The sequence below is a fragment of the Rhamphochromis sp. 'chilingali' genome, assembly GCF_963969265.1.
Source record: "Rhamphochromis sp. 'chilingali' genome assembly, chromosome: 9".
NCBI lineage: Eukaryota > Metazoa > Chordata > Actinopteri > Cichliformes > Cichlidae > Rhamphochromis > Rhamphochromis sp. 'chilingali'.
In genome coordinates this window covers 2,752,489-2,772,770 of record NC_137936.1, presented here as the reverse complement: position 1 = coordinate 2,772,770, position 20,282 = coordinate 2,752,489, and the positions used below count along the sequence as shown (strand labels likewise).

General features: G+C 39.6%; 1 long non-coding RNA gene across 1 annotated transcript; it reads right to left on the bottom strand.

Annotated features, from left to right (window-relative positions):
- Nucleotides 1-4,787: 4,787 nt before the first annotated feature.
- Nucleotides 4,788-13,440, bottom strand: LOC308403314. The gene is made up of 2 exons (XR_013972890.1): nucleotides 12,749-13,440; nucleotides 4,788-6,928 (listed from the first exon to the last, which is right to left on the bottom strand). It is a non-coding gene; the product is annotated as an uncharacterized lncRNA (long non-coding RNA).
- Between the last annotated feature and the right edge of the window lie 6,842 nt (nucleotides 13,441-20,282).

The window sequence follows — 20,282 nt, the reverse complement described above, 5'->3', positions numbered from 1 at the left end:
ATCAAAAGTTACAGCTATTCATATGAAGTTGTACAAAATAGCTTTCTTTCGCCAAGACAGTGCGTTTCTCACTGTTACATGCATTTGAATGGGGAACTCCACCGAAACAAAGTATAGGTTTTCATTATGTGAATAACTTGGAAATCTTAGCTCAAACAGCTGCAAAACCTGTTTTCCCAGCACGGAGACATTGAGTTCTATAAGATAAAGCCATAAACATATTTGTCTGAGTCTTCTATCAAAAGTTACAGCTATTTATATGAAGTTGTACAAAATAGCTTTCTTTCGCCAAGACAGTGCGCTTCTCACTGTTACATGCATTTGAATGGGGAACTCCACCGAAACAAAGTATAAGTTTTCATTATGTGAATAACTTGGAAATCTTAGCTCAAACAGCTGCAAAACCTGTTTGCCCAGCACGGAGACCTTGAGTTCTATAAGATAAGGCCATAAACATGTGTATCCGAGTCTTCTATCAAAAGTTACAGCTATTCATATGAAGTTGTACAAAAACGCTTTCTTTCGCCAAGACAGTGCGTTTCTCACTGTTACATGCATTTGAATGGGGAACTCGACCGAAACAAAGTATATGATTTCATTATGTGAATAACTTGGAAATCTTAGCTCAAACAGCTGCAAAACCTCTTTTCCCAGCACGGGAACCTTGAGTTCTATAAGATAAAGCCATAAACATATTTGTCTGAGTCTTCTATCAAAAGTTACAGCTATTTATATGAAGTTGTACAAAATAGCTTTCTTTCGCCAAGACAGTGCGCTTCTCACTGTTACATGCATTTGAATGGGGAACTCCACCGAAACAAAGTATAAGTTTTCATTATGTGAATAACTTGGAAATCTTAGCTCAAACAGCTGCAAAACCTGTTTTCCCAGCACGGGAACCTTGAGTTCTATAAGATAAAGCCATAAACATATTTGTCTGAGTCTTCTATCAAAAGTTACAGCTATTTCTATGAAGTTGTACAAAAACGCTTTCTTTCGCCAAGACAGTGCGTTTCTCACTGTTACATGCATTTGAATGGGGAACTCGACCGAAACAAAGTATATGATTTCATTATGTGAATAACTTGGAAATCTTAGCTCAAACAGCTGCAAAACCTCTTTTCCCAGCACGGGAACCTTGAGTTCTATAAGATAAAGCCATAAACATGTGTATCCGAGTCTTCTATCAAAAGTTACAGCTATTCATATGAAGTTGTACAAAATAGCTTTCTTTCGCCAAGACAGTGCGTTTCTCACTGTTACATGCATTTGAATGGGGAACTCGACCGAAACAAAGTATAGGTTTTCATTATGTGAATAACTTGGAAATCTTAGCTCAAACAGCTGCAAAACCTGTTTGCCCAGCACGGGAACCTTGAGTTCTATAAGATAAAGCCATAAACATGTGTATCCGAGTCTTCTATCAAAAGTTACAGCTATTTATATGAAGTTGTACAAAAACGCTTTCTTTCGCCAAGACAGTGCGTTTCTCACTGTTACATGCATTTGAATGGGGAACTCGACCGAAACAAAGTATAGGTTTTCATTATGTGAATAACTTGGAAATCTTAGCTCAAACAGCTGCAAAACCTGTTTGCCCAGCACGGGAACCTTGAGTTCTATAAGATAAAGCCATAAACATGTGTATCCGAGTCTTCTATCAAAAGTTACAGCTATTTATATGAAGTTGTACAAAAACGCTTTCTTTCGCCAAGACAGTGCGTTTCTCACTGTTACATGCATTTGAATGGGAAACTCCACCGAAACAAAGTATAGGTTTTCATTATGTGAATAACTTGGAAATCTTAGCTCAAACAGCTGCAAAACCTGTTTGCCCAGCACGGGAACCTTGAGTTCTATAAGATAAAGCCATAAACATGTGTATCCGAGTCTTCTATCAAAAGTTACAGCTATTTATATGAAGTTGTACAAAAACGCTTTCTTTCGCCAAGACAGTGCGTTTCTCACTGTTACATGCATTTGAATGGGGAACTCGACCGAAACAAAGTATAGGTTTTCATTATGTGAATAACTTGGAAATCTTAGCTCAAACAGCTGCAAAACCTGTTTTCCCAGCACGGAGACATTGAGTTCTATAAGATAAAGCCATAAACATATTTGTCTGAGTCTTCTATCAAAAGTTACAGCTATTTCTATGAAGTTGTACAAAAACCCTTTCTTTCGCCAAGACAGTGCGTTTCTCACTGTTACATGCATTTGAATGGGGAACTCGACCGAAACAAAGTATATGATTTCATTATGTGAATAACTTGGAAATCTTAGCTCAAACAGCTGCAAAACCTCTTTTCCCAGCACGGGAACCTTGAGTTCTATAAGATAAAGCCATAAACATGTGTATCCGAGTCTTCTATCAAAAGTTACAGCTATTCATATGAAGTTGTACAAAATAGCTTTCTTTCGCCAAGACAGTGCGTTTCTCACTGTTACATGCATTTGAATGGGGAACTCGACCGAAACAAAGTATAAGTTTTCATTATGTGAATAACTTGGAAATCTTAGCTCAAACAGCTGCAAAACCTGTTTTCCCAGCACGGAGACCTTGAGTTCTATAAGATAAAGCCATAAACATGTGTATCCGAGTCTTCTATCAAAAGTTACAGCTATTTATATGAAGTTGTACAAAAACGCTTTCTTTCGCCAAGACAGTGCGTTTCTCACTGTTACATGCATTTGAATGGGGAACTCGACCGAAACAAAGTATAGGTTTTCATTATGTGAATAACTTGGAAATCTTAGCTCAAACAGCTGCAAAACCTGTTTGCCCAGCACGGAGACCTTGAGTTCTATAAGATAAAGCCATAAACATGTGTATCCGAGTCTTCTATCAAAAGTTACAGCTATTTATATGAAGTTGTACAAAATAGCTTTCTTTCGCCAAGACAGTGCGCTTCTCACTGTTACATGCATTTGAATGGGGAACTCCACCGAAACAAAGTATAAGTTTTCATTATGTGAATAACTTGGAAATCTTAGCTCAAACAGCTGCAAAACCTGTTTTCCCAGCACGGAGACCTTGAGTTCTATAAGATAAGGCCATAAACATGTGTATCCGAGTCTTCTATCAAAAGTTACAGCTATTCATATGAAGTTGTACAAAATAGCTTTCTTTCGCCAAGACAGTGCGTTTCTCACTGTTGCATGCATTTGAATGGGGAACTCGACCGAAACAAAGTATAGGTTTTCATTTTGTGAATAACTTGGAAATCTTAGCTCAAACAGCTGCAAAACCTGTTTTCCCAGCACGGAGACATTGAGTTCTATAAGATAAAGCCATAAACATATTTGTCTGAGTCTTCTATCAAAAGTTACAGCTATTTCTATGAAGTTGTACAAAAACGCTTTCTTTCGCCAAGACAGTGCGTTTCTCACTGTTACATGCATTTGAATGGGGAACTCGACCGAAACAAAGTATAGGTTTTCATTATGTGAATAACTTGGAAATCTTAGCTCAAACAGCTGCAAAACCTGTTTGCCCAGCACGGGAACCTTGAGTTCTATAAGATAAAGCCATAAACATGTGTATCCGAGTCTTCTATCAAAAGTTACAGCTATTTATATGAAGTTGTACAAAAACGCTTTCTTTCGCCAAGACAGTGCGTTTCTCACTGTTACATGCATTTGAATGGGGAACTCGACCGAAACAAAGTATAGGTTTTCATTATGTGAATAACTTGGAAATCTTAGCTCAAACAGCTGCAAAACCTGTTTTCCCAGCACGGGAACCTTGAGTTCTATAAGATAAAGCCATAAACATGTGTATCCGAGTCTTCTATCAAAAGTTACAGCTATTTATATGAAGTTGTACAAAATAGCTTTCTTTCGCCAAGACAGTGCGTTTCTCACTGTTACATGCATTTGAATAGGGAACTCCAACGAAACAAAGTACAAGTTTTCATTATGTGAATAACTTGGAAATCTTAGCTCAAACAGCTGCAAAACCTGTTTGCCCAGCACGGGAACCTTGAGTTCTATAAGATAAAGCCATAAACATGTGTATCCGAGTCTTCTATCAAAAGTTACAGCTATTTATATGAAGTTGTACAAAAACGCTTTCTTTCGCCAAGACAGTGCGTTTCTCACTGTTACATGCATTTGAATGGGAAACTCCACCGAAACAAAGTATAGGTTTTCATTATGTGAATAACTTGGAAATCTTAGCTCAAACAGCTGCAAAACCTGTTTGCCCAGCACGGAGACCTTGAGTTCTATAATATAAGGCCATAAACATGTTTGTCTGAGTCTTCTATCAAAAGTTACAGCTATTTCTATGAAGTTGTACAAAAACGCTTTCTTTCGCCGAGACAGTGCGTTTCTCACTGTTACATGCATTTGAATGGGGAACTCGACCGAAACAAAGTATAGGTTTTTATTATGTGAATAACTTGGAAATCTTAGCTCAAACAGCTGCAAAACCTGTTTGCCCAGCACGGGAACCTTGAGTTCTATAAGATAAAGCCATAAACATATTTGTCTGAGTCTTCTATCAAAAGTTACAGCTATTTATATGAAGTTGTACAAAATAGCTTTCTTTCGCCAAGACAGTGCGCTTCTCACTGTTACATGCATTTGAATGGGGAACTCCACCGAAACAAAGTATAAGTTTTCATTATGTGAATAACTTGGAAATCTTAGCTCAAACAGCTGCAAAACCTGTTTTCCCAGCACGGAGACCTTGAGTTCTATAAGATAAGGCCATAAACATGTTGTCAAGGGTTGACAATTTGTTCAAACACAGTAAGAGAGAAATGAGACACTGGCAGACCGACTCAGAGTTTCAAAGACGTGCGCACGGGTGAGAGTCTCTGAGCAGACTAACACACCGAGCACCGTTTACTCGCTTTATTTATAAGGCAAAATGGGTTACATAATACTTCCTCTTTCAACTGAAGAGGGGAGAGCTCAGGCATTGTCTTAGCTATCTAACTTCTGCACACAAACTGAAAAACAACGACACAGCAGTATTCATGCTTATCTGACATCGCAGACACTGAAGTAAAGAATGCATGTATATGTCCTGTCTTTGTCAAACATCTCACACACTTAAGCAAGGAATACATTGTGTTCTTTTCAACAGTAAGCTTTACCGTGTGAAAATATATAAACACTTGATTATAAGGCATACTTGTTTCTACTTGATTATACTTTAATGATTTAACTAAAATAAAAATTCTCTTAACATTCCCTCCTGATGTTAATATATTTCACATGTTTTACTCAATGCATAGTCACTTGTTAGTCACATTTTCAACTTGCACGTCATTCAGTGAAATAATTAAACAACAAGCTTGTCAAGATTGTCATAGAGATTTTCTTCTCTCTCTCCCACACTCAGCATACCATACTGACGATAGGGATCCTCCATAACTGACTGAGCCAAGACATGGTTTCCTAACATACGCTTGAACATGTTTGTCATTATGCTTCTCAGACATGGGATAATACAAGCAATGAAAAGGCAAAATAGTAACATCACACTGAAAAGGGCCAACAGGCCTTTAATCAGTAGAGATTTCCAAGAGCCGCTCAGCAGCCAGTCCCACCAACCTTGAGTATCGGTAACGTAGTCCTGCTGCTGAGCGTCTCTCAGTTGTTTCAAAACATTCAAAGCATTTGTCATGTTTAATGAATGGATGTTATCAGGTATGTAGGTACAACATGTAGTGTTAAACAATACGCAGAGACCACCTTTCTCTGCGAGAATGATGTCTAAAGCCACTCGGTGCTGCATGACAGTGATGCGAATTGCATCAATTTCTTCATTCTGTCCTTGATTAATGCGGGTTGAAGCATTTAAAAATAATCCAAAACGATAGTCCAGGGTTTCTATCCGTAGTGCGTGTTTCCCTACTCCTATCCATGGAAACAAAGCGTGTATTACCTTCTGGCTCTTGGTCCAGAGTTTGAAGTCATCTGGTACATCAGAACCAAGATATGGATCATGGGGCTTGAGGCCTGTGCTACGTTTAGCTCTGGTGTTGCTGTTCACTGACATCTTAAAGGTGTGGTCAGATACCAGAACAGGGGCACAGAGTCCGGTGCTGTTTGGTGGCAGCATGAAATAGACTTTCAGGCCACACGCCCAAGCTGCGCCCTGTACCCAGTATGTACCTGTCGATGAGCCGATGCCATCCCAATCTGGTGCCGCCAGGATCATGGAGCAGTTTCGGTTTTGTCCTAATTTCTTCAGACCCTGGGGCGTACCTGTTTGTCCGGTTGCTCCTGTGAAGTTAAAGCACACTGGGTGTTGTGTTCTTTGTCTATCTCCTTCAGGTGCGAGTTGTCGTGGGTCCACCTCTTAGGTCGGAGAATAATTGGTACTGTCTTGTGGGTTCCACTGGGCATCAACCAAAAGAGTGTCGTCATCAGGAGGATAGCCATTAGACAGAATATGTAGCACATGAGTAGTTTTCGTTTGATGTCACAAGCGCCCAAGCACAACAGCTTTGGGGCTGGAACTGGTGCTAGCATTGATTCTGAAGCTGGTTCTTCTTCTGGATTTATCAGGTTGTTTTCCTCAGTCATCTTGTTGAGATTTTATTCAGGCGTCCCTGGTGTTATTATTGGTTCTGCTCTTCGGTGGGATAGGTCAGTCTGATCTTCAGGGCGACCAGGCACACCCGAGCTCCCACGTGAGTAGCACTGCCGAGGAAGCACAGGGCGGGAAACCCGTTCAGCCCTGTCCTCCAGCAGGGGTTCACGTAAGAGTCAGGGGAACCGGCGTCTTATTGTGGTGCAAACACTTTCTTCACGTGGGATTGATGAATCCACGAAACTCGTTCGGCTATCTTACACGCTGTGGGTGTGGTAAGTAGCACCTGGAAGGGACCTTCCCACTTTGGAGCACTCCAGTTTTTCCGCTGGAGGACTTTAATCAGAATCCAATCACCGGGGTTCAACCTGCAAGAAACTGAAGAAAAGTCACTCGGCAGTTGATTGCTTAATCTCACTTCTTTATTCTCAAATAGTTTTGTCATCCATTCTGCCATTGTTGTTTCTGCAATAGATTTATTAATTGGCTCACTCATTATGGGGAGTGGAAAATGTCTGCCATGTACGATTTCAAATGGCGTTAGACCACCTGTTCCTTGAGTTATTCTCATCCATAATTTAACCAAGCTTAGACATTCAGGCCAAGGTTTTTTAGTCTCTTCCATACATTTCCTCAACCTTTGTTTAATTGTGCCGTTAGTTCTCTCGACTAATCCTGCACTTTGTGGATGATAAGAACAGTGATGTTTTATGCTGAAGCCTAAAGCTTCAGAAACTTTACTTATTACTTCATTTACAAAATGTGTGCCATTGTCTGATCTTATCAGAGATGGAATACCGTACGTTGGAATAAAATGATTACATAGACATTTTGCTACTGATATTGCATCTGCTTTTTTCACTGGGTATATTTCTGGCCACTTGGAAAATACATCAATTATCACAAGTGCATATTTGGAGGATTGTGATTCATTTAATTCTATGAAATCCATGTGGACAGTGTGAAATGGATGCGGTGGTATAGGGAAATGCCCTCGCTTTGGACGTAGATTTCCCTGTGCGTTGTGTCTTTGGCAAATCATACATGTTCTGATAAACTCTTGTGCTGAACTTTCAAAATTTTTTGTATAGAATTGTTTATTAAGAATATTAATCATCCCTCCTGATGACACATGAGTTTTCCCATGTGTCACTAAAGCAGCAGTTCTATGCAAAGATTTTGGAAGCACTGGTTTGCCATTACACATCATAAGGTTGTCTTTTAATTCTGCTCCATCTTTCACCCAAGATTTTTGTTCACTCAGCGATGCTGTTTTCTGTGCATCTGCTAGTATTTCTAAAGGTATTAGATCTATGGTTTCTGTTGTTAAAACATCAATTTGTTTTTCTGCAGCTGCTTTTGCTGCTTTGTCAGCAAAGTTATTTCCTCTCGTAATTTCTGTGTCATCCTTTTGATGAGCTGCACATTTGCATAGTGCTAATTCTTTTGGCAACGTTATTACTTCTAATAGCTTTTTCAGAAGGTTTGCATGTTGAACTGTGTTGCCTGAGGAAGTTGTCATTCCTCTGTTATGCCATATTTTAGCGAAATGATGAACTGCTGAATAGACATATTGACTGTCTGTGTAAACATTAACACTTTGACCCTTATATAAAGTACATGCTCTGATGACTGCGGTTAGTTCTGCGCTTTGAGCAGAGTTTGAGGAGCTGAGAGCTTTTGCTTCTATCACTTTATCAACAGTTGTGACCGCATAACCCACACAATTTCTACCGTGAATGTCTTTTGACGCTGAGCCGTCCACAAAAACATTACTGAAACTGCTCTGGGGGGAGCTGTATATATCAGTGCGAGGTTTTGTATCTTCCTCTAATTTTTGAATGCAACAGTGTTGTTCTCCGTCCAGAGAAGTCGGCAAAAGTGTACTTGGGTTTAGCTGGCCACACTTCTCTATTTTTATGTGTGATTGTGTAAGTAGAATCCCCACATAAGAAAGTTGTCTTGCATGCGTGAGGAAAGAGAGGTTCGCTTGGAGCAAAATAGAGGTCACTGCATGTGGGACTTTGATGATCAATTTATGTCCTAGAACAATGTCTGCACATTTTTTAACTGCCTCTGCTGCTGCTGCGCATGCCTGAACACAGGTAGGTAATCCAGCAGCTACAGAGTCAAGTTTGCATGAGTAGAAAGCTAATGGACGTTGTTTTTCTCCAAAAGCTTGAGTTAAGACTGCTTTCATATACCCTCCTGCACCATCAACATGGAGAACGAAAGGTTTTCCATAGTCTGGTAATGCTAAGACGGTACATGTCTGCAGTGCTATTTTCAAATCAACGAAAGCTTTTTCTGCTTCTGGAGTCCATTGTACTTTGTCTTTTAATGCTAGATCTTTACCATAAATGAGGTTCTGTAGTGGTTGAGCTAGTAATGCGTATTCTGGAATCCAGCATCTACAGAAATTGCACAGTCCTAAAAAACTCATCATTTGTTGTTTAGTTACTGGTTTTGGGGCATTTTGGACTGCTATCTTTCTGCTCTCTAACAGCTGCCTGCCTTGTCCTGTCAATTTGTGGCCAAGGTATGTTACTTCCTGGCTCCACAATTGCAGTTTATGCTGTGACACTTTATGGCCTTGCTCTGCGAGATGTTGCAAAACTGTTAATGTGTTTTCTTTGCACTCATCTTTTGTATGGCCTGTGATCAATATATCATCTACATACAACAAGAACTGCCCTGGGGCAGGGAGCGTACAAGATGACATTGATTTTCTCAAAGCCTCTGCATACAGAGTTGGGCTATTCTGGAATCCCTGAGGCAACCTTGTATAAGTATACTTTTGATTGTCAAAGGTGAATCCGAATAACTTCTGTGAGTCAGGGTGCAGAGGTACGGAGAAGAAGGCATTGGACAAGTCTATTACAGAGAACCACCGTTCTTTTGGTGTTACTTGATTTAGAATTGTGTGTGGATTTGCAACCACTGGAGGTATTTGCTCTGTTACCTCATTTATTGCTCTTAGATCATGAACTAAGCGATATTTTCCTGTATTAGCCTTTTTTACTGGAAAAATTGGTGTATTACACGTGGCTTCATTAGTTTTCACGAGAATACCTGCTTTTTGCATCTCTGCTATGACTGGTCTGATACCTTCTTTTGCCTCTGCACTCAAGGGATATTGTGGTTTTACAGGCCTATATGAGGTTGTAGTTTTCACCACTACTGGATCTGCTCCTTTTATTAGGCCTACATCCGTGGGTCCTTGAGACCATAATGTTTGTGGCAGCTTCTCTAGTTCTGGATGTGCTTCAATTGTTAATACTTGTCATTCATCTTGCTCTGTTGTGGCTAAATGTGTGGCTGGTGTGGCTGTCACCGGCCAACACAGCGTTAGCCTCATGCACCCAGTTCTACGGCCTTTTTGCCAGTCCTCACACTCTATTTTGTCATATCTGTCCATTTCTACATTTCTCAGCACTGTGCCTAACTCAGACCAAGGCGTTTGGTCGTTGCGTGCAACAGATACATGAGGGTTGCATATCTTATTTAAGCGCTGCACTGCATCTGTCTGTAACACTGAGCATACTGCATTACCACTCTGTGTCACATACAGGTGTTGTAGGACTAGTTTTTGCGGTCCTAGTCTGTGCACTTGTTGATCATAAATTTTGTCTGGACCTGGGACATATTTATACCACAAGGTGTTGTGATATTTTGCTGGGTCCTGTCTATGTGAGTGCTCAGGTAAGTACATATTAGCTTTGGCCTCTAATGGTTCAAGTTTTGGTAAATCTAAGGCCCAGTAATAATTTGGCTCACCTAAACCTTCACAAACAAAAATATCTTCAGTTTGGCTCTGACTTTCAGAGAGTAGGAGTCTGGCTTTCATGCCACTTTCTTCAGGAAAAACTCCTATTTTTAATTTTGTTAAAGCATCTCTTCCTAACAAATTTAGTGGACAAGATGGATCATAGATGCACTGATTTTTGCAGGCACGGCCACTATCTCTATGTGACATAAAAAGGGGGTCGGTTAGATGCTGTTTTGTCACATGTCCTGAGGCTGATTTCACGATTAAGGTATCTTTTGAAGAGGTTAAATTTGGGACTTCTACTGTTAGGACAGTTTTACAAGCACCTGTGTCGCAAAGGAATTTTATTGGGACCCCGTTAACGTGCACTATAACGGTGGGCTTTGCTTCTGAGCCTAGCAGCAGTTGTTCAATGTTGTAAACTTCCCCTTCACTTGTTTCACTTCCCTTTTCTTGTGCTAGTCATTCATCACGGCGTCTGCGCCTGTCATCTCCACCTTCCTGTTCTTGGCTTACATTTCTACAGTTTCGAGCAAAGTGCCCGATTTTACCACAGTTATAACATCTCATATCTCTTCTATCTCTTCTTTGTCCTGCTTTTTGCTTTCCCCTACTTTGCTTAAAACCTGCCGTGTGTTGCTGTCCTGAGAAGGCTATAAAGCCTGTCTCTGGATCAATCATGAAAACTCCTTCTGTTTTTTCTTTTTGTTTTTGAATTTTGACTGCATGCTCAGCATATTGTAGGGCTTCAGGCAAGGTTCCTGTATTTTGAGTGACCCAGTGTTTGTCTACTTGTGCTTTTATCTTAGGCAGTAGACCATTTAGGAAGGCATTTTTTAATTGTTGTTGAAAAGCAGACAGTGGATCGGCATCATAATTTAGCCCTGAGTTTTGTCTGAAAACTGGGCGTAGGCGATCCAAATAGTCTGATGCTGTCTCTCCTTCCTTTTGTTTGCACTCTCCTATCTTTCCATAATCTGGCCTTGGGGCTAAAATAACTTCTATTCTGCCATACAAGTTATTAAGCTCCTGTATTAATTGGGGAGTGTCTGGCCCCAACACGTCACCGTTTAAATCATTTCCTGTAAATTGACCTCTAGCTCTAGGAAGACTTAAACCTAATAAATCTTGAAAAACTTGATGCATCTCATGACCATTTAAACCCCACCCCTGACGGATCAATTCCACTGCATCTCGCCACGGCCGGAAGCCTTCTTTAAGGGGTGGCACATCTTTTAGTACATTCTCTCTGTCTTTATGAGACCAGGGTCGGAATGCATAAATTAAAGGCTCACCGTCTACTGGTATGACTCCTTGGGCGTCTGGGGGACCAGTGGGTTGACCGTACCTGGGGTTAGATAAGGCTACCATTGGAAACTGACCTACAATTTCTGTTTTTTTGGAATGACCATGCTTAGTCATAAGATCAAGTTGTTGTCTGGCCTCCATATAGGGATTTGAAACAAAAGGTTTGTGAGGAGAGCTTACAGGAAGTGCTGACGTAAGGTTAGGTGCAGCTGCTACAGGCTGTGCAGGCTGAAGAGCATAAGGAGGGGGGTACGGTTTTTCTTCTCCTGCAGTTTTCTGTTTATCTTTAGTTTCCTGCTTTTGGGCACGTTTAGCAATGCGTTTATCGTTTTCTACCATCCACGCCTTGAAAAGGTGCCATTCTGCTAAGCGTTTTGCTTTTTTCTTTTGGCTCTTTTCCTCAAATAATTCTTTTTGTAAAGCAGCCTTTAAAGCAGTTATTGATTCTTGATTGCATTTGCCTTGCCAGGCTGGGCAATAAATTTTATGTGGATTTCTCCACCTATTTGCACTGACTCTTCCTGCATTTGGACAGTTTTTTTCCAACCATCCTTCATCTGCTGTTAATTTTACTTTAGTTTTAGAGTTACCCATTTTGAACTAATTACGTCAGAACTGTGACACCTTCTTTGGCATGAAAAAGTGAGAATGGGTTTTCGATAACAGCCTTCTACTCTCCCACTAATTGAGAGAGCGGTTATCAATTTTACGTGATGAAGCACAACCCTTTTTTCCACCTTTACCAATACGTGAGTGTACACAGGAAAACAGTTTGAGAAGTGGTTCGACCGCGTATTGGGTCGTAAAAACAACTCACTCCTCACAAACAAAGCGCGTTTCTATGATTTTTATTGAGATTTTCCGTAGGCCTATTTATTTGTGTAACACCTTCACCTTCAGCCACTCTTCTTGAGTGACCGGAAACCTGTTCCGTTGCAGCCACTCCCAGAGCGACCGGAACTTTTAATAGCGATTTTTCTAGAATTTCGCTCTTGCCTGTCGTCTTCTTAGTCCCGCATGGACACTGAGATCTGTCGGCGTACCTAGGTTTACACACTACTTAAAGGAAAATCTCAATATCAACGTATTTTAGCGCTTGGTGGAATGCGTGTCATATTCACCTCTACTGTGGCGCTGCGTTTTAAGATCCGGTGCTCATCGGGTCCTGGAGCCGTGAAGGCCGAACGCTGACCGGAGATCGAATTCACGTTCCCGGGTTTTTCGTTTTACTGATCAGATTTCTTCCAGCGCAGGCGTCACGACGTCAGGATCCGATGGAGACCGTCTGTGGAAAACTAGACGTTAAAATAACAGTCAGTTCTCCGGCTACGAAGGACCAATTAAATGTCAAGGGTTGACAATTTGTTCAAACACAGTAAGAGAGAAATGAGACACTGGCAGACCGACTCAGAGTTTCAAAGACGTGCGCACGGGTGAGAGTCTCTGAGCAGACTAACACACCGAGCACCGTTTACTCGCTTTATTTATAAGGCAAAATGGGTTACATAATACTTCCTCTTTCAACTGAAGAGGGGAGAGCTCAGGCATTGTCTTAGCTATCTAACTTCTGCACACAAACTGAAAAACAACGACACAGCAGTATTCATGCTTATCTGACATCGCAGACACTGAAGTAAAGAATGCATGTATATGTCCTGTCTTTGTCAAACATCTCACACACTTAAGCAAGGAATACATTGTGTTCTTTTCAACAGTAAGCTTTACCGTGTGAAAATATATAAACACTTGATTATAAGGCATACTTGTTTCTACTTGATTATACTTTAATGATTTAACTAAAATAAAAATTCTCTTAACACATGTGTATCCGAGTCTTCTATCAAAAGTTACAGCTATTCATATGAAGTTGTACAAAATAGCTTTCTTTCGCCAAGACAGTGCGTTTCTCACTGTTACATGCATTTGAATGGGGAACTCCACCGAAACAAAGTATAGGTTTTCATTATGTGAATAACTTGGAAATCTTAGCTCAAACAGCTGCAAAACCTGTTTTCCCAGCACGGAGACATTGAGTTCTATAAGATAAAGCCATAAACATATTTGTCTGAGTCTTCTATCAAAAGTTACAGCTATTTATATGAAGTTGTACAAAATAGCTTTCTTTCGCCAAGACAGTGCGCTTCTCACTGTTACATGCATTTGAATGGGGAACTCCACCGAAACAAAGTATATGATTTCATTATGTGAATAACTTGGAAATCTTAGCTCAAACAGCTGCAAAACCTCTTTTCCCAGCACGGGAACCTTGAGTTCTATAAGATAAAGCCATAAACATATTTGTCTGAGTCTTCTATCAAAAGTTACAGCTATTTATATGAAGTTGTACAAAATAGCTTTCTTTCGCCAAGACAGTGCGCTTCTCACTGTTACATGCATTTGAATGGGGAACTCCACCGAAACAAAGTATAAGTTTTCATTATGTGAATAACTTGGAAATCTTAGCTCAAACAGCTGCAAAACCTGTTTTCCCAGCACGGAGACCTTGAGTTCTATAAGATAAAGCCATAAACATGTGTATCCGAGTCTTCTATCAAAAGTTACAGCTATTCATATGAAGTTGTACAAAATAGCTTTCTTTCGCCAAGACAGTGCGTTTCTCACTGTTACATGCATTTGAATGGGGAACTCCACCGAAACAAAGTATAGGTTTTCATTATGTGAATAACTTGGAAATCTTAGCTCAAACAGCTGCAAAACCTGTTTTCCCAGCATGGAGACATTGAGTTCTATAAGATAAAGCCATAAACATATTTGTCTGAGTCTTCTATCAAAAGTTACAGCTATTTCTATGAAGTTGTACAAAAACGCTTTCTTTCGCCAAGACAGTGCGTTTCTCACTGTTACATGCATTTGAATGGGGAACTCGACCGAAACAAAGTATATGATTTCATTATGTGAATAACTTGGAAATCTTAGCTCAAACAGCTGCAAAACCTCTTTTCCCAGCACGGGAACCTTGAGTTCTATAAGATAAAGCCATAAACATGTGTATCCGAGTCTTCTATCAAAAGTTACAGCTATTCATATGAAGTTGTACAAAATAGCTTTCTTTCGCCAAGACAGTGCGTTTCTCACTGTTACATGCATTTGAATGGGGAACTCGACCGAAACAAAGTATAGGTTTTCATTATGTGAATAACTTGGAAATCTTAGCTCAAACAGCTGCAAAACCTGTTTGCCCAGCACGGGAACCTTGAGTTCTATAAGATAAAGCCATAAACATGTGTATCCGAGTCTTCTATCAAAAGTTACAGCTATTTATATGAAGTTGTACAAAAACGCTTTCTTTCGCCAAGACAGTGCGTTTCTCACTGTTACATGCATTTGAATGGGAAACTCCACCGAAACAAAGTATAGGTTTTCATTATGTGAATAACTTGGAAATCTTAGCTCAAACAGCTGCAAAACCTGTTTGCCCAGCACGGAGACCTTGAGTTCTATAATATAAGGCCATAAACATGTTTGTCTGAGTCTTCTATCAAAAGTTACAGCTATTTCTATGAAGTTGTACAAAAACGCTTTCTTTCGCCGAGACAGTGCGTTTCTCACTGTTACATGCATTTGAATGGGGAACTCGACCGAAACAAAGTATAAGTTTTCATTATGTGAATAACTTGGAAATCTTAGCTCAAACAGCTGCAAAACCTGTTTGCCCAGCACGGGAACCTTGAGTTCTATAAGATAAAGCCATAAACATATTTGTCTGAGTCTTCTATCAAAAGTTACAGCTATTTATATGAAGTTGTACAAAATAGCTTTCTTTCGCCAAGACAGTGCGCTTCTCACTGTTACATGCATTTGAATGGGGAACTCCACCGAAACAAAGTATAAGTTTTCATTATGTGAATAACTTGGAAATCTTAGCTCAAACAGCTGCAAAACCTGTTTTCCCAGCACGGAGACCTTGAGTTCTATAAGATAAGGCCATAAACATGTGTATCCGAGTCTTCTATCAAAAGTTACAGCTATTCATATGAAGTTGTACAAAATAGCTTTCTTTCGCCAAGACAGTGCGTTTCTCACTGTTACATGCATTTGAATGGGGAACTCCACCGAAACAAAGTATAGGTTTTCATTATGTGAATAACTTGGAAATCTTAGCTCAAACAGCTGCAAAACCTGTTTTCCCAGCACGGAGACATTGAGTTCTATAAGATAAAGCCATAAACATATTTGTCTGAGTCTTCTATCAAAAGTTACAGCTATTTCTATGAAGTTGTACAAAATAGCTTTCTTTCGCCAAGACAGTGCGCTTCTCACTGTTACATGCATTTGAATGGGGAACTCCACCGAAACAAAGTATAAGTTTTCATTATGTGAATAACTTGGAAATCTTAGCTCAAACAGCTGCAAAACCTGTTTGCCCAGCACGGAGACCTTGAGTTCTATAAGATAAGGCCATAAACATGTGTATCCGAGTCTTCTATCAAAAGTTACAGCTATTCATATGAAGTTGTACAAAATAGCTTTCTTTCGCCAAGACAGTGCGTTTCTCACTGTTACATGCATTTGAATGGGGAACTCGACCGAAACAAAGTATAGGTTTTCATTATGTGAATAACTTGGAAATCTTAGCTCAAACAGCTGCAAAACCTGTTTTCCCAGCACGGGAACCTTGAGTTCTATAAGATAAAGCCATAAACATATTTGTCTGAGTCTTCTATCAAAAGTTACAGCTATTTATATGAAGTTGTACAAAATAGCTTTCTTTCGCCAAGACAGTGCGCTTCTCACTGTTACATGCATTTGAATGGGGAACTCCACCGAAACAAAGTATAAGTTTTCATTATGTGAATAACTTGGAAATCTTAGCTCAAACAGCTGCAAAACCTGTTTTCCCAGCACGGAGACCTTGAGTTCTATAAGATAAGGCCATAAACATGTGTATCCGAGTCTTCTATCAAAAGTTACAGCTATTCATATGAAGTTGTACAAAATAGCTTTCTTTCGCCAAGACAGTGCGTTTCTCACTGTTACATGCATTTGAATGGGGAACTCCACCGAAACAAAGTATAGGTTTTCATTATGTGAATAACTTGGAAATCTTAGCTCAAACAGCTGCAAAACCTGTTTTCCCAGCACGGAGACATTGAGTTCTATAAGATAAAGCCATAAACATATTTGTCTGAGTCTTCTATCAAAAGTTACAGCTATTTCTATGAAGTTGTACAAAAACGCTTTCTTTCGCCAAGACAGTGCGTTTCTCACTGTTACATGCATTTGAATGGGGAACTCGACCGAAACAAAGTATATGATTTCATTATGTGAATAACTTGGAAATCTTAGCTCAAACAGCTGCAAAACCTCTTTTCCCAGCACGGGAACCTTGAGTTCTATAAGATAAAGCCATAAAAATGTGTATCCGAGTCTTCTATCAAAAGTTACAGCTATTCATATGAAGTTGTACAAAATAGCTTTCTTTCGCCAAGACAGTGCGTTTCTCACTGTTACATGCATTTGAATGGGGAACTCGACCGAAACAAAGTATAGGTTTTCATTATGTGAATAACTTGGAAATCTTAGCTCAAACAGCTGCAAAACCTGTTTGCCCAGCACGGGAACCTTGAGTTCTATAAGATAAAGCCATAAACATGTGTATCCGAGTCTTCTATCAAAAGTTACAGCTATTTATATGAAGTTGTACAAAAACGCTTTCTTTCGCCAAGACAGTGCGTTTCTCACTGTTACATGCATTTGAATGGGGAACTCGACCGAAACAAAGTATAGGTTTTCATTATGTGAATAACTTGGAAATCTTAGCTCAAACAGCTGCAAAACCTGTTTGCCCAGCACGGGAACCTTGAGTTCTATAAGATAAAGCCATAAACATGTGTATCCGAGTCTTCTATCAAAAGTTACAGCTATTTCTATGAAGTTGTACAAAAACGCTTTCTTTCGCCAAGACAGTGCGTTTCTCACTGTTACATGCATTTGAATAGGGAACTACACCGAAACAAAGTACAAGTTTTCATTATGTGAATAACTTGGAAATCTTAGCTCAAACAGCTGCAAAACCTGTTTGCCCAGCACGGGAACCTTGAGTTCTATAAGATAAAGCCATAAACATGTGTATCCGAGTCTTCTATCAAAAGTTACAGCTATTTCTATGAAGTTGTACAAAAACGCTTTCTTTCGCCAAGACAGTGCGTTTCTCACTGTTACATGCATTTGAATGGGAAACTCCACCGAAACAAAGTATAGGTTTTCATTATGTGAATAACTTGGAAATCTTAGCTCACACAGCTGCAAAACCTGTTTGCCCAGCACGGGAACCTTGAGTTCTATAAGATAAAGCCATAAACATGTGTATCCGAGTCTTCTATCAAAAGTTACAGCTATTTATATGAAGTTGTACAAAAACGCTTTCTTTCGCCAAGACAGTGCGTTTCTCACTGTTACATGCATTTGAATGGGGAACTCGACCGAAACAAAGTATAAGTTTTCATTATGTGAATAACTTGGAAATCTTAGCTCAAACAGCTGCAAAACCTGTTTTCCCAGCACGGAGACATTGAGTTCTATAAGATAAAGCCATAAACATATTTGTCTGAGTCTTCTATCAAAAGTTACAGCTATTTCTATGAAGTTGTACAAAAACGCTTTCTTTCGCCAAGACAGTGCGTTTCTCACTGTTACATGCATTTGAATGGGGAACTCGACCGAAACAAAGTATATGATTTCATTATGTGAATAACTTGGAAATCTTAGCTCAAACAGCTGCAAAACCTCTTTTCCCAGCACGGGAACCTTGAGTTCTATAAGATAAAGCCATAAACATGTGTATCCGAGTCTTCTATCAAAAGTTACAGCTATTCATATGAAGTTGTACAAAATAGCTTTCTTTCGCCAAGACAGTGCGTTTCTCACTGTTACATGCATTTGAATGGGGAACTCGACCGAAACAAAGTATAAGTTTTCATTATGTGAATAACTTGGAAATCTTAGCTCAAACAGCTGCAAAACCTGTTTTCCCAGCACGGAGACCTTGAGTTCTATAAGATAAAGCCATAAACATGTGTATCCGAGTCTTCTATCAAAAGTTACAGCTATTTATATGAAGTTGTACAAAAACGCTTTCTTTCGCCAAGACAGTGCGTTTCTCACTGTTACATGCATTTGAATGGGGAACTCGACCGAAACAAAGTATAGGTTTTCATTATGTGAATAACTTGGAAATCTTAGCTCAAACAGCTGCAAAACCTGTTTGCCCAGCACGGAGACCTTGAGTTCTATAAGATAAAGCCATAAACATGTGTATCCGAGTCTTCTATCAAAAGTTACAGCTATTTATATGAAGTTGTACAAAAACGCTTTCTTTCGCCAAGACAGTGCGTTTCTCACTGTTACATGCATTTGAATGGGGAACTCGACCGAAACAAAGTATAGGTTTTCATTATGTGAATAACTTGGAAATCTTAGCTCAAACAGCTGCAAAACCTGTTTGCCCAGCACGGGGAACGTGAGTTCTATAAGATAAAGCCATAAACATGTGTATCCGAGTCTTCTATCAAAAGTTACAGCTATTTATATGAAGTTGTACAAAATAGCTTTCTTTCGCCAAGACAGTGCGCTTCTCACTGTTACATGCATTTGAATGGGGAACTCCACCGAAACAAAGTATAAGTTTTCATTATGTGAATAACTTGGAAATCTTAGCTCAAACAGCTGCAAAACCTGTTTTCCCAGCACGGAGACCTTGAGTTCTATAAGATAAGGCCATAAACATGTGTATCCGAGTCTTCTATCAAAAGTTACAGCTATTCATATGAAGTTGTACAAAATAGCTTTCTTTCGCCAAGACAGTGCGTTTCTCACTGTTACATGCATTTGAATGGGGAACTCGACCGAAACAAAGTATAGGTTTTCATTATGTGAATAACTTGGAAATCTTAGCTCAAACAGCTGCAAAACCTGTTTTCCCAGCACGGAGACATTGAGTTCTATAAGATAAAGCCATAAACATATTTGTCTGAGTCTTCTATCAAAAGTTACAGCTATTTCTATGAAGTTGTACAAAAACGCTTTCTTTCGCCAAGACAGTGCGTTTCTCACTGTTACATGCATTTGAATGGGGAACTCGACCGAAACAAAGTATATGATTTCATTATGTGAATAACTTGGAAATCTTAGCTCAAACAGCTGCAAAACCTGTTTGCCCAGCACGGGAACCTTGAGTTCTATAAGATAAAGCCATAAACATGTGTATCCGAGTGTTCTATCAAAAGTTACAGCTATTTATATGAAGTTGTACAAAAACGCTTTCTTTCGCCAAGACAGTGCGTTTCTCACTGTTACATGCATTTGAATGGGGAACTCGACCGAAACAAAGTATAGGTTTTCATTATGTGAATAACTTGGAAATCTTAGCTCAAACAGCTGCAAAACCTGTTTGCCCAGCACGGGAACCTTGAGTTCTATAAGATAAAGCCATAAACATGTGTATCCGAGTCTTCTATCAAAAGTTACAGCTATTTATATGAAGTTGTACAAAAACGCTTTCTTTCGCCAAGACAGTGCGTTTCTCACTGTTACATGCATTTGAATGGGGAACTCGACCGAAACAAAGTATAGGTTTTCATTATGTGAATAACTTGGAAATCTTAGCTCAAACAGCTGCAAAACCTGTTTTCCCAG